Source organism: Benincasa hispida, chromosome 9 (assembly GCF_027475165.1).
Source record: "Benincasa hispida cultivar pf3 chromosome 9, pf3_genome.v1.1, whole genome shotgun sequence".
In the NCBI taxonomy this organism is placed as follows: domain Eukaryota; kingdom Viridiplantae; phylum Streptophyta; class Magnoliopsida; order Cucurbitales; family Cucurbitaceae; genus Benincasa; species Benincasa hispida.
This window is the reverse complement of record NC_143486.1, coordinates 69,943,901-69,956,004: the sequence shown is the minus strand read 5'-3', so window position 1 is coordinate 69,956,004 and position 12,104 is coordinate 69,943,901.

The window sequence follows — 12,104 nt, the reverse complement described above, 5'->3', positions numbered from 1 at the left end:
AATTTTAAACGATGAGGCGCCTTCCCATTTTCTTTAAAATAGTTCAATTAATGTGATCTTATCACATTCATAACTTAAAATTAATATCAAATATTAATTATAATATTTTTTCCTCTAATAGATATAAATCATATTTATATCCAATTTCCTCCAAGTTAATGTATCTCATACATAAAATTAATTATATCATATTTAATTAACTCGTTCAATTATATCATATATAATCGAACTCCCTCTTATCAATTTGAACATTTCAAATTGACCCAAAAACTGACTCTCAACTTGTATCCAAGCTACCAAGGGGACTTTATGGACCTATGGCTTGAAGCTCCAACAGTACGTGAATGGCTGACTAAACTCTTTAGTTACGATATCCACCATCCGTTAACTCCCAGACATTCCACTAAAGATGTATTTTTATGTCCATTGGATATAACCAATCATCAGTACGATGACCCTTCACAAATGCTCGTAATTATAACAGGCCAATTTACCATTTTGCCCCTGTAATTACATCTTCCTCCTTAAGTACCACTGATCCCTCTAATGAACAATACAACATAGTCCTACTATGTGTGAACACCTCTCGAGCCATGAAAAGGTGCGGGGCGCCACATTGTTCAAGTTCTGGAATCAGCCCTTAAGGGAGCTATCTATCTACTTGCCCCTACCTCGGGGAAGGAATGAATTCCATCTTGTGTAGTTAAGCTCCCAGCTCCCAAATCAGATGAATCCCCGAAATGGTAGGTTTGAGTCGGCGTTCTGGCCACTCGCACCCATGCAAATCAAAGGACCACCCTCAATGGTAGGAGTTCTCAACTCACTCAGGATTGAGGTCATGTTACCTATAGTCATCCTAGTGAAGTGAAGTCTCAGTTATGAATTTTGTTATATAACGAGACGTTAACACTTCGTGGTTAGGTCTTATACAAACTCTTTGTATAGGACGCCCCCGCTCGCATGTCCCCTACACGAATGATCAGGATCAGATCATCTGTGACAAGTCACAACACTTGTGACCATTCCTCAAAGCGGGCCGCATCCATAGCATTACCAGGATAAGATTTCCCTCCTATATCCATATACTACAGACCATTTTGGTTATCACTCAAGACATGATCCACTTGTATGTCACCACATACATGCTTAAGTTACATACAGATAACCAGGGATCTTAAGTTTATTGGTTTGTGGTAAAATGAAAAAACATCTAAATGTACAAAGTCAAGTAGTGAAGTAAATATCATTTATATTATACATCACAAGTGTTCGTACAAAGTTGTTTACAAACTACTGGACACGAGACTTTAGGGCACAAACCCCAACAATTTCCCCTTGTCCTAAAGCGAAGTGGGGAGTACAAGTAAACAGGCACAAAACATTAAACTAGGGCATAAAAACCTAGTGTAACAAAATCTCCCACTTGCCCTAGTCCAGCCGCGGGCGGTCCCGTAGACCCATGCTCTGATGGTGACTCTCAAACATTGTAGCCGTGAGAGCCTTCGTAAATGAATCAACAACATTTTTCTCCGAAGCAATCTTCATGACGATCACGTCACCTCGATGCACTATCATGCGGATCGACTTTAACATGGCAACAGGTGAGAAAGTCTCCTCATAGTCGTCTCCCTCCACCTAGGAATAACCCTGCCACAAGTCGAGCCTTGAAGGTTTGTACCTTCCCATTAGCACCCCGTTTGTGCTTATAGATCCATTTACAACCTATAGATCTTACCCCATCAGGCTGATCTACAAGATCCCATATCGAGTTGAAGTACATCGACTCCATCTCAAGATTCATGGCTTTGATCCATTCATCCCGTTCAACATCCTCCATTGCCTTTTTATAGGACAACGAATCCTCAACGTCGCCATCTGTCACCATAACTAGGATTTCTGTGAAACCCAGATAATGATCAGGCGGGTTCGCAACCCTCCTACTGCGTCGAGGTTCCCTCAACTCTTGAGGTGGAACCGACCTATCAGATGAACTATCATCAACAATTCTGGTTGATGAAGCATATCCTTTAATAACTCTCGTTGAAGCTTCAATGGTTTCTTTGGAAAGCTCACTTAATACGACTTTACTATGTGGACTGTGCTCCCTGATATGATCCTCCTCCAGGAAAGTAGCATTCATGGAAACAAACACCTTGTTTTCGGACGGATCATAATAGTAACCTTCTTCGTGTACCTTTGGGGTAGCCTACAAAGAGGCACAACCTCGATCGTGATTCCAACTTCTTGGGATTTGCCTTAAGAACTTGTGTTGGGCAACCCCATATCCGGAAGTGACGCAAACTAGCTTCATGCCCGTTCCACAACTCCAAAGGTGTTTCTTGCAACACTCTTAGAAGGAACACAATTGAGAATGTATACCGCAGTCCCCACTGCGAAAACCCAAAACGAGTCTGGTAAGGAAGCGTAACTTATCATCAAACGAACCTTGTCTAACAAGGTTCTGGAGAAATTCTTGGCATTTAGATTGAGTTACAGTAGTTTTAAACATCTCAATGTTATGGAAGGAACTTACGGCTAAAGTTTTTAGCACATACAAGTTATTTTCCAGTTTAGCCGTACAAATTTCAACACCATCCTTACGAATAAACGCTTTATTCAATAGTGTAATTTTATTGTAACAGACACTTTACAGAAATAAGGTTCCTTTATAGTTCAGGAACTACAAAGACATCTTTTAATATAAGAAACCTATTTTGTAAAGTAAACTGGATGTCTCCCACTACCACAACTGAGATGATGTGTTCGGTACCTACTCACATCGTCATCTCACTAGCCTCCAACTGTCGGCAAGATTTAATCCTCTGAAAGTAAGAACATACATGATTATTGGCTCCCGAATCTAATATCCAAGCAGAATCATCATTCTCCACTAAACAAGTTTCTAATACAAGCAAATCATATTTACCTCTATCTACCTTGGCCTTAGCCTTGGTCGCCTTATTTTCCTTCAAATAACGAGAACAATTCCTCTTCCAGTGTCCGTCCTGGTTATAGTGGAAACATTTTCCTTTTTCAACCGGCAGTGGATGTCTCTTCTGGGCGACATGTGGCGAGTTAGTAGGCACATTCTCTTTCCCTTTACCATCCTTCTTCTTCTTCCCCTTTTCAGAGTTAGAAGTTGAAGGTGCAGACTTTGTCCCTAAGGTCGAACCTCGATAGAACTTTTTAGAGGACGATACAACATTTGCCTCACCTCCCTTGTCCTCCTTACTTTTCATCAAGGATTGGTAAGTCTGTAATTTTTTGAAGAGAATGGTAAGGGAGTAGTCCACTTTGTTAAGAATCATATTGCTAACAAAGTGGAGGACGCTCTCCGGCAATGAATGCAGGATATTGCTAACCTAACTGTCCTCATCGATTTTAGACTCATTCATCTCTGCCACGTTCAAGTGGACCATCATTTTCAGCACATGTTCATAAACAGAGGTGTCTTCCTTCATTTTAGAGCTGAAGATGCGTTTAAGAGCCTCATGCTTGAGCTGTCCAGACGGCTATCTAAACATTCCCTGCAGGGACTCCATGATCTTACGTGCTGAGACCATGGACTCATGTTTCTTGGCCAACACATCACTAAGATTGGTCAGAATGTATGCTCGGGCCTTCTCATTTGTCTATATCCAACGCTCGTACGCGGCCCGAACATTTCGAGTAGCGTCCTAAGGTGAAATAGGAGGACATTCCTCCATTAGGACAAACTTGAGATCTTCAATGATGAGTATCGTCGTGAGCATATGATTCCAACTTGAATAGTCGAGGCCATTCAATTTTTCGGCGATTAGTAAATTAATAGTGGCTGAAGCCATTAAAAACGTTGCTGGAAAAAAAACGAATAACCTTTTATAAGACTTTGCAAAAAATATATTTTAATTAACCAAATAATTTTTAGTAAAACAGATTCCAAGTACCCTAAGTGAAAAGACTTCTATTTTATAATGATGCCCAAGTGAAGCAGCACAAATGTCACCGGTGGGGTGATCAAATGGCCCTTCACTGGGATGAGACATTCTTAACCATTAGGCAGAACCAACTCTTGGAACTAAATCTAATAGTCACCATTTGTTCGGTTCATAATAGTTAACCCTTAACAATCTTGCGTAAGTGTAACCCCTCATTTTCGGCCCCAGAGTCCCGCCCTAATGCGCTTACCGTAGGGTAAAGATAGATTAGGACAAGAGACTAAGTAACTTTATCCTCTTACAGGAGATCAAATAAAGAAACGTGCAAAATAGTCATCCTATAGGGGGACACTCCCAGGGTACCACGAGGCGATGCGCAGAAACTTTATTCAATCCAACGAGGGAGACCAAGGGATATGCTGTCGCACTTCCCACTCCCACTTACTATGAACATTCTCTCCATCCACCTGGATATTGACCTACCCAAACACCATCCGTTAGGGGGACATGCCAAAAGTGCCTCGAGATCGAGGGTAGATCTCACGGTGTGGACTATGAGGGAGAAACGCAAGAGGCGAAAATGAAGCATCAAATGCCCAAGAACCTCCCATTGAATGTTCTACTTAGGGGTTCATTAACCTAGACAATATGGCTACTAATTATGATCTAAGTCATTTATAAAGTTAGCTTAAAAACAATTTTTGTCTTTGAAATAAAAAAATCCAAGTAGTCACATTAAACTCTTTAATGGATTGACCTTAGTCTGCATGCATCAAATCTATCTAAATTACCTTTCTAGGTAGGTTCCCAAGTAGGGGTGTTTCGTTACCGTCATCTTAAATACCCCAGCCTAGACAGAACCCGTCTTCGACAAAAGATATACTATAGATAGACTTACTACATACGGATATTTTAGTTCTAATTTTATTTTATAACCATTTATAAAATAAACAACTAAAACATGCATCCCACATAACGAAGTATTTATAATGCTTATAGATATTTGAAAAAAAAATTAAAGCATACATAAATATAACACTTATATTATATGATGCATGAGCATGCATTAAAACATGCTTCTCTAATCATCAATGAGCTTTTACAAAACCGAAATAACCCTATCTATTACATTTTTCATTGAGCACACCGATTCACAGGCGAGTCGGGTCTTGAACCGCCAGGAGGACACCATCATGTAGTAAATGTCATAGGTAGACGATCGTTCAGCGTGCATTAGACGATAGAAGCATAATTAAACGACCGCGTAGACGACGACGAGACTACGAAGCCTAATCATTAATGGGATCCCGTGGCGCGACGACAGGTAAACGATTTACCTTGCGTTACTAAGCGATTGTTTAGTCATTTACTAAGTGATGAAGCTTGCTGACCTAAACAATCGTCCAGTGTGCGCGTGCGTTAAACAATACGTGAGCATCTCATCGTCTAATCGATGCGTGCAACCAGGTAAACGATTTACCTTGCGTTACTAAGCGATCGTTTAGTCATTTACTAAGCAATGAAGCTTGATGACCTAAATGATCGACCAGGCGCGCGCGTTAAGCGATACGTGAGCATCACCTTGCCTACACGACCCGATACTCAGTGATCGCATAACCAATCTTCAACACGATGCGATCAACCCTTGATCGCATAACCGATCATCTATACAATGCAATCATCAGCGATCGCGTACCCCATCAACTACACGATGCGATCAACACTTGATCACATACCTTCCTCGAAGAACCACAACGCTTGCTCCGATATTCTTCGTGAACGATTCAAAACTCATACAGACTTTGATTACAAACTCAATAACAATAATTAATGCCCAAAAACACAGGGGCCTTTACAAATAATCGCAAATGTAAAAGAATTAAAACAAACCGAGACTAACATCCACGAAAACATCCATAAATCCACACATCCACAGCAATTTAATGATTAAACAGTGTAGAAATGCACCCACCAATAATGCATTTGCAGTTCTTTTGCAGCAATGAATTGAAGGAACTCTTATTCAAGAGTACTTACGAGCGGAAGCGAATCTTTCCAATTCATTGTGACAGAATTACCGCATATACATTCAAACATACTTTCATATTACTAAAAGGATCAAAAAATCATATAGATGAAGATTTCTCGAGAAGACAACATCACTTAGAGCCCTCAGTATTCTTGCAGTGAGAATCCAAAGTGTAGGCTTTATTCGGATTTGGTAGAAGGAAGGAGGAAAAGCAACCGTACACAACGATCAAGCAAGTGGGAGAAGAGGTCGTTTATCGCATAGACAGAATGCTTGATCGATTAGGTGAAGTATACGATCGTGTAGTGAAACTAAACGATCGTCTATATGATCGTGTAGGAAAAGGTAAACGATCATCTAAATAATCGTATAGGAAATGGGTGAGCGATCATCCAAAACGATCACATAGAAAAACTTAGCGATCGTCTATACGATCGTTTAGTAAATACCGGGAGCTAAACGATCGCTTACTAAAAAGGTAAACGGTCTTTTAGATAATAGCGCGCGACGGTGTACTTGGTATGCGATCGCTTAACAATATCGTATATATAAATGATCGTGCAGTCCTATCGTATAGGCACTGATTTTCTAAATGATGACATTATCTTTTTCACAATACCCGCGCACACCGAGATCAACATACCGTCTGCTATTTATATTGCATTCGTTCGTAATTTTAAACGAAGAGGCGCCATTTCCTTTAAAACCATTCAATTAATTTGATCTTATCACATTCATAACTTATAAATTAATATCAAATATTAATTATAATATTTTTTCCTCTACTAGATATAAATCATATTTGTTGGATTTTATGTCCTAAAACTCGTAGTTTGTAATATCATATTCATGTTCAATAAAGCTGTTACTAAAAATCTTTGGTAAATTTAAATTCTATATTCATGAATCTAATAAACTAAGGATCCGAGGCTATTAAGTTTAAGTTTGAACTTTATGTAGTGACATAAATGTGGATCAAGTTCAAATATATAGCCAAAATGGTCTATAGTATATGAATAAGGTTGGGCGCCTTATTCTGGGGACACTATGGATGCGGCCCATTTTGTAGTTAGTACAAACGATGTGATCCTAAACCGTTCATGTGGAGACATGAAAATGGGGGCATCCTATGTAAAGAGTTTACATAAGACTGAACCATGAAATAGTCACTTTTTACGTTCTAAATGTCGTTTAATGTATAAAACTGACTATTTCGTTAATTGATGACCTAGGTAACTTAATCTTAATCCTGAGCTAACTATGAACTCCTGTTCACTCGAAATTATCCTTAGATCTGCATAGGTGAGGGTAGCTCATTATCGCTGGCCCAATAAGCCTCCCATTTCAGGGGTAAGATCATGTGGATAGCTGGAAACATAAGGTGCAAGACGAATTCACTCCTACCTGTTATAGGGATAGTAGATAGGTTGTTCCCTTTAGTACTGAATCCAGGTCTTGAACAAGGGGCCCCACCCTCTCATTGGCCCGAGAGGGGTTTGGTTTATAGGTTTGACCGACCTTATATTCAAATGTGATTTGAATTTCGAGAAAATGAATGCGGATTCATACTCGTAGGTCAAAATTAGTCAACATGAAAAAAATTATAAAAAGTCAAAATGTTGACTTTTGTCAAAGTTTGACTTTGACCAAATGACTATTTTGCCCTTTGACTAAAGTTAGTAGGAAAATCCAAACTTTTGTTGGATAATTCCACTAACAAAATAGTGGGCTAGGTGTTGGCTTATAGTGGAGACATTAAGCCCACTTAGATAGTGGATTCTAGGTGTTGGGTTTTTATGAAGTTATTTCATGCAATTTTGCATGGCCCTTTTCTATAAATATGGGCTTGTCATTTTGGATTAAAGACTTTTGAAAATTTTGCAAAATTTGTTTTAAAAATTGGGCTGAAAAAATCCAAACCCAACCCAAATTCACTCTACTATTTCCATATTTTTTCTCTCTCTCGGGTTCTTCATCCATCGGGTCCCACAACCCGATTCTGAGTCCAGAGGATAGTAGGTCAGCTCTAGTGGTTGTCCGGTTCGTGTTCGAGCGGAGATAGACGAATTTCGGGAGCTTCAAAGGTATTATTTCAAAATAACCCTAATTAATTCATTTGGGTTGCATGTTTAATTTGGGCAATTAGAGTAAAATTGATTCTCATTTCCACTGCGCATGCCAACTTTCCATCATGTGGTATCAGAGCATGTTTTAATTTTACTCAATTGCTTGTGGTAGGTATCAATTTATTAGATAAAATTGAGATTGGAAACTAAAATGGTTTTTAGGTTTTGGCAATTAAATCAAGTTTTTTTTTTTTTTGTAGTATTAATTTGTAATTGTTCACTTGTTTATGAGCATTAATGTGTGAAAAAAGGGTCTGTAAATTTGCTAGAGTCGTTAGATTTGAAAAATTAGATTGTAATTGCTCGGTTCCGGGAAAGAGGACAGTAGCAAAATTGAAGGATTTTATATCACAGAACCGATTTTGGCCACCAGACCCGAGACAATCTCCCAAACCCGAACCACAGCCCGAGATCCGACCTGGTTTGGAAAAGCCCCATGTGCTCGCTAGCTGTCAGCAAGTTTCCAACCCGTTTTGCGCTTCGACCCAGCTCGCCACCCGCGCCCCTGCGTACCCGCCCGCTCTGATTCGTGCAACCCACTTCGCTTCGTATGACCAGTGCTCTTCCGTTGACCGCCCCTGCATTAGTTGACCAACCAGCCAAATGGTCTGGACCGGTTCAGTTGAGCCGGTTTGACCGATTCAACCTCATTTTTGGAGTTTTTGGGCCGATTCGAGAGTTTTTTGGTCGGTTCAATTTGATTCAAAGGTGTTTGAAGCTGGTTCAGAGCGGTTTTTTATACTACACCAAATTATTATTGTAATAATTTAGTTGTTAGCTTAATTTAAGAGCCAAAACCAATCCATTTTAGGGTATTTAATTAATTATGCATGTTGATGTATGTTTTAATTAAATTTTAAATCTTGTTGTGCATATAGTATGCCATATAGATTTAAAATCCCACCATAGGTTAACATGTACATGCATTTGATATATGTTATTATTGTTATAATGTATATAGTATGCATGTTAAGTTTTCTTTTAATATAAAGTGTTATATTAAAGCATGATCATCAAGTATGAATATATGTTATAGATGTATGATTCTATTATAATGGTTATAATTTTATTTTATAATTGTTATAAAATAACCTAGACTTTAAAATCTATAACAAAGGTAAAAGTTGCATGCTCACCTAGGTTTAAATTGGTGCAATTTCAATCGACTTTACTAAAGAGTTAAAATATGTTGATTACTTGTTAAACAAAGAGTTATTTACTTACCCGGGGAGATCTTGTCTAAGGTTGGTGGTTCTTAAGATGAAGGTTTACGGAACACCTCCTACCTAGAGATCAAACTGGCGTCTAAGTCAAATAACCCTAGTTTTAATGAGCATGCGTGAGAGATGTGAGGTAATAAATTTGTTTATCACCTAGACATTATAGATTAAAATCCAGTATAAAAGTTCTACATGGATCATTCACCTAGACTTAGGATATATTTAATTTAGCCGAAATATATCTCTAAGTTTTTTTTTTTTTTTTTAATATATACCCTAAATTGTTATAGAACACTTTAGCTAGAAAGAAGTAGCGTACTTTTAGCTCTAGCGTCCCTAAGAATTCACATCGTGAGGTCCATGCAGGACTTTGGGTCGTGCTTAGGAGCGGACTCCCTTCGGAGAGTATTTGCATGGATCAATATCAAGGTGAAATGGGGAAATAGTTCATAGTAAGTGGGTGAGGGGTATGGCACAACATATCCCACGGTCTCTTCCATTAGGTCACACCATGAGATTTCTATAATGCGCTTGCATGTCTACCCTGGAGCGACCTTTCCCTTCGGAGGGTTGTATTATAGGATTCGGAACACCGCGAACTCCAAATCTGGATAGGCCCTCTTAGATCAGTTTTCATATTGACTTTCCACTTTCGGGAGCATGTTAATTCTGGTTTCTGAAATCCAAAAGTGGAAGGTTACACTTACAAGAATTACTAAGATGTTAGTATATTCTCGACCAAAGTAGCAATAACTAAAGTTCTATAGGAATAAAGAGTTATTCTGAGGTTAGCATCTAGTCAAGATTGTCTTAGTTCAAAAGAGGAATAATCCACTGCCCTTCGGTGGAGGTTATTCTAAACTTTTGAAATATCGTTGAAAAATATTATAATGAAGGGTACATTATTAGTTTTGTTTTTGCTAAACTTGATTGGATTTAAAAGATTGACGATTTTTACTAAAAAGAACATGTTTATATTTTCAGCATGAATAGCTCGATAATTCAACTCCTAGCTTCTGAGAAACTAAACGACGATAATTATTCAGCATGGAAATCAAATCTAAACACAATACTGGTAATTGACGATTTAAGATTTGTCTTAACTGAGGAATGTCCTCAAGCCCCAGCCTCAAATGCTAACCGAACTGTTCGGAAAACATACGATCAATGGGTCAAAGCCAATGAAAAGGCCCATGTTTTACATTCTTGCCAGCATGTCTGATGTTTTGGCAAAGAAACATGAATCCTTAGCTACAACTAAAGAGATAATAGATTCATTAAGACAAATGTTTGGGCAACCATCATGGTCCCTTAGACACGAGGCAATTAAGCACATTTACACAAAGCGGATGAAGGAGGGGACCTATATTAGAGAACATGTCCTGGACATGATGATGTACTTCAATATCGTTGAAGTAAATGGCAGACCCATTGATGAGGCTAACCAGATTAGCTTTATCTTACAATCTCTTTCGAAGAGTTTTATATCTTTTGAGACAAATGCGTCTTTAAATAAGATAGAATTTAACCTCCTACCCTTCTTAACGAGCTCCAGCGATTCCAAAACCTTACTTTAGGTAAAGGGAAGGAAGTGGAAGCAAATATTGCTATCACTAAGAAAAAATTTATAAGAGGATCGTCCTCTAAAAATAAAGTTGGACCCTCTAAAGCTCAAATGAAAAAAAAGGGAAAAAGGCAGGCTCCCAAGATAAAAAAAGGGAAAGAAGGATACAGATAAAGAAAAATGTTTCCACTGTAACCAAAACGGGCATTGGAAGAGAAATTGTCTGAAGTACCTTGCAGAGAAGAAAGCTGAGAAAACGACATAAGGTGAATATGATTTACTGGTCGTTGAAACATGTTTAGTGCAATATGATACTTCAACCTGGATACTAGATTCAGGAGCCACTAATCATATTTGTTTCTCGTTTCAGGAAACTAGTTCTTGAAAAAAGCTTGAAGAAGGTGAGATAATCCTCAGAGTTGGAACATGAGAGGTTGTCTCAGCTGAAGCAGTGGGAGGTCTCAAGTTGTCTTTTGAAGATAGATATCTAGTACTTAAAAGTTTTTTGTATGCACCTCTTATGGAGAGGAATTTGATATCTATCGCTTGTATTATAGAATAATTATATACAATATCTTTTAATATAAATGAAGCATTCATTTTTTGTAAAGGTATTCAAATTTGTTCTGCTACACTTGAAGACAACTTATATAAGTTAAGACCAATTAGAGCAAATTTTATTTTAAATACTGAAATGTTTAGAACATTAAAAACTCAGAATAAAAAACAAAATATTTCTTCCAACGCATATCTATGGCACCTAAGACTTGGTCACATAAATCTCAATAGGATTGGGAGATTGGTCAAGAGTGGACTTTTAAGTCAGATAGAAGATAACTCTTTACCTCCATGTGAATCTTGCCTTGAAGGAAAGATGACCAAGAGATCTTTTACTAGAAAAGGTCTCAGAGCCGAAGTACCCTTAGAGCTCGTACATTCGGACCTTTGTGGACCAATGAATGTCAAGGCTCGAGGTGGGTATGAATATTTCATCAATTTTATTGATGATTATTCAAGATATGGTCATGTTTACCTGCTTCATCACAAGTCTGATTCTCTTGAAAAGTTCAAAGAATATAAGGCTGAAGTTGAGAATGAATTAGGTAAAACAATAAAGACTCTTCGATCAGATCGAGGTGGAGAGTATATGGACATACGATTCCAAAACTATTTGATAGAAAACGGGATCCAGTCATAACTCTCTACACCTAGTACGCCTCAGTAGAATGGGGTATCAGAAAGAAGAAA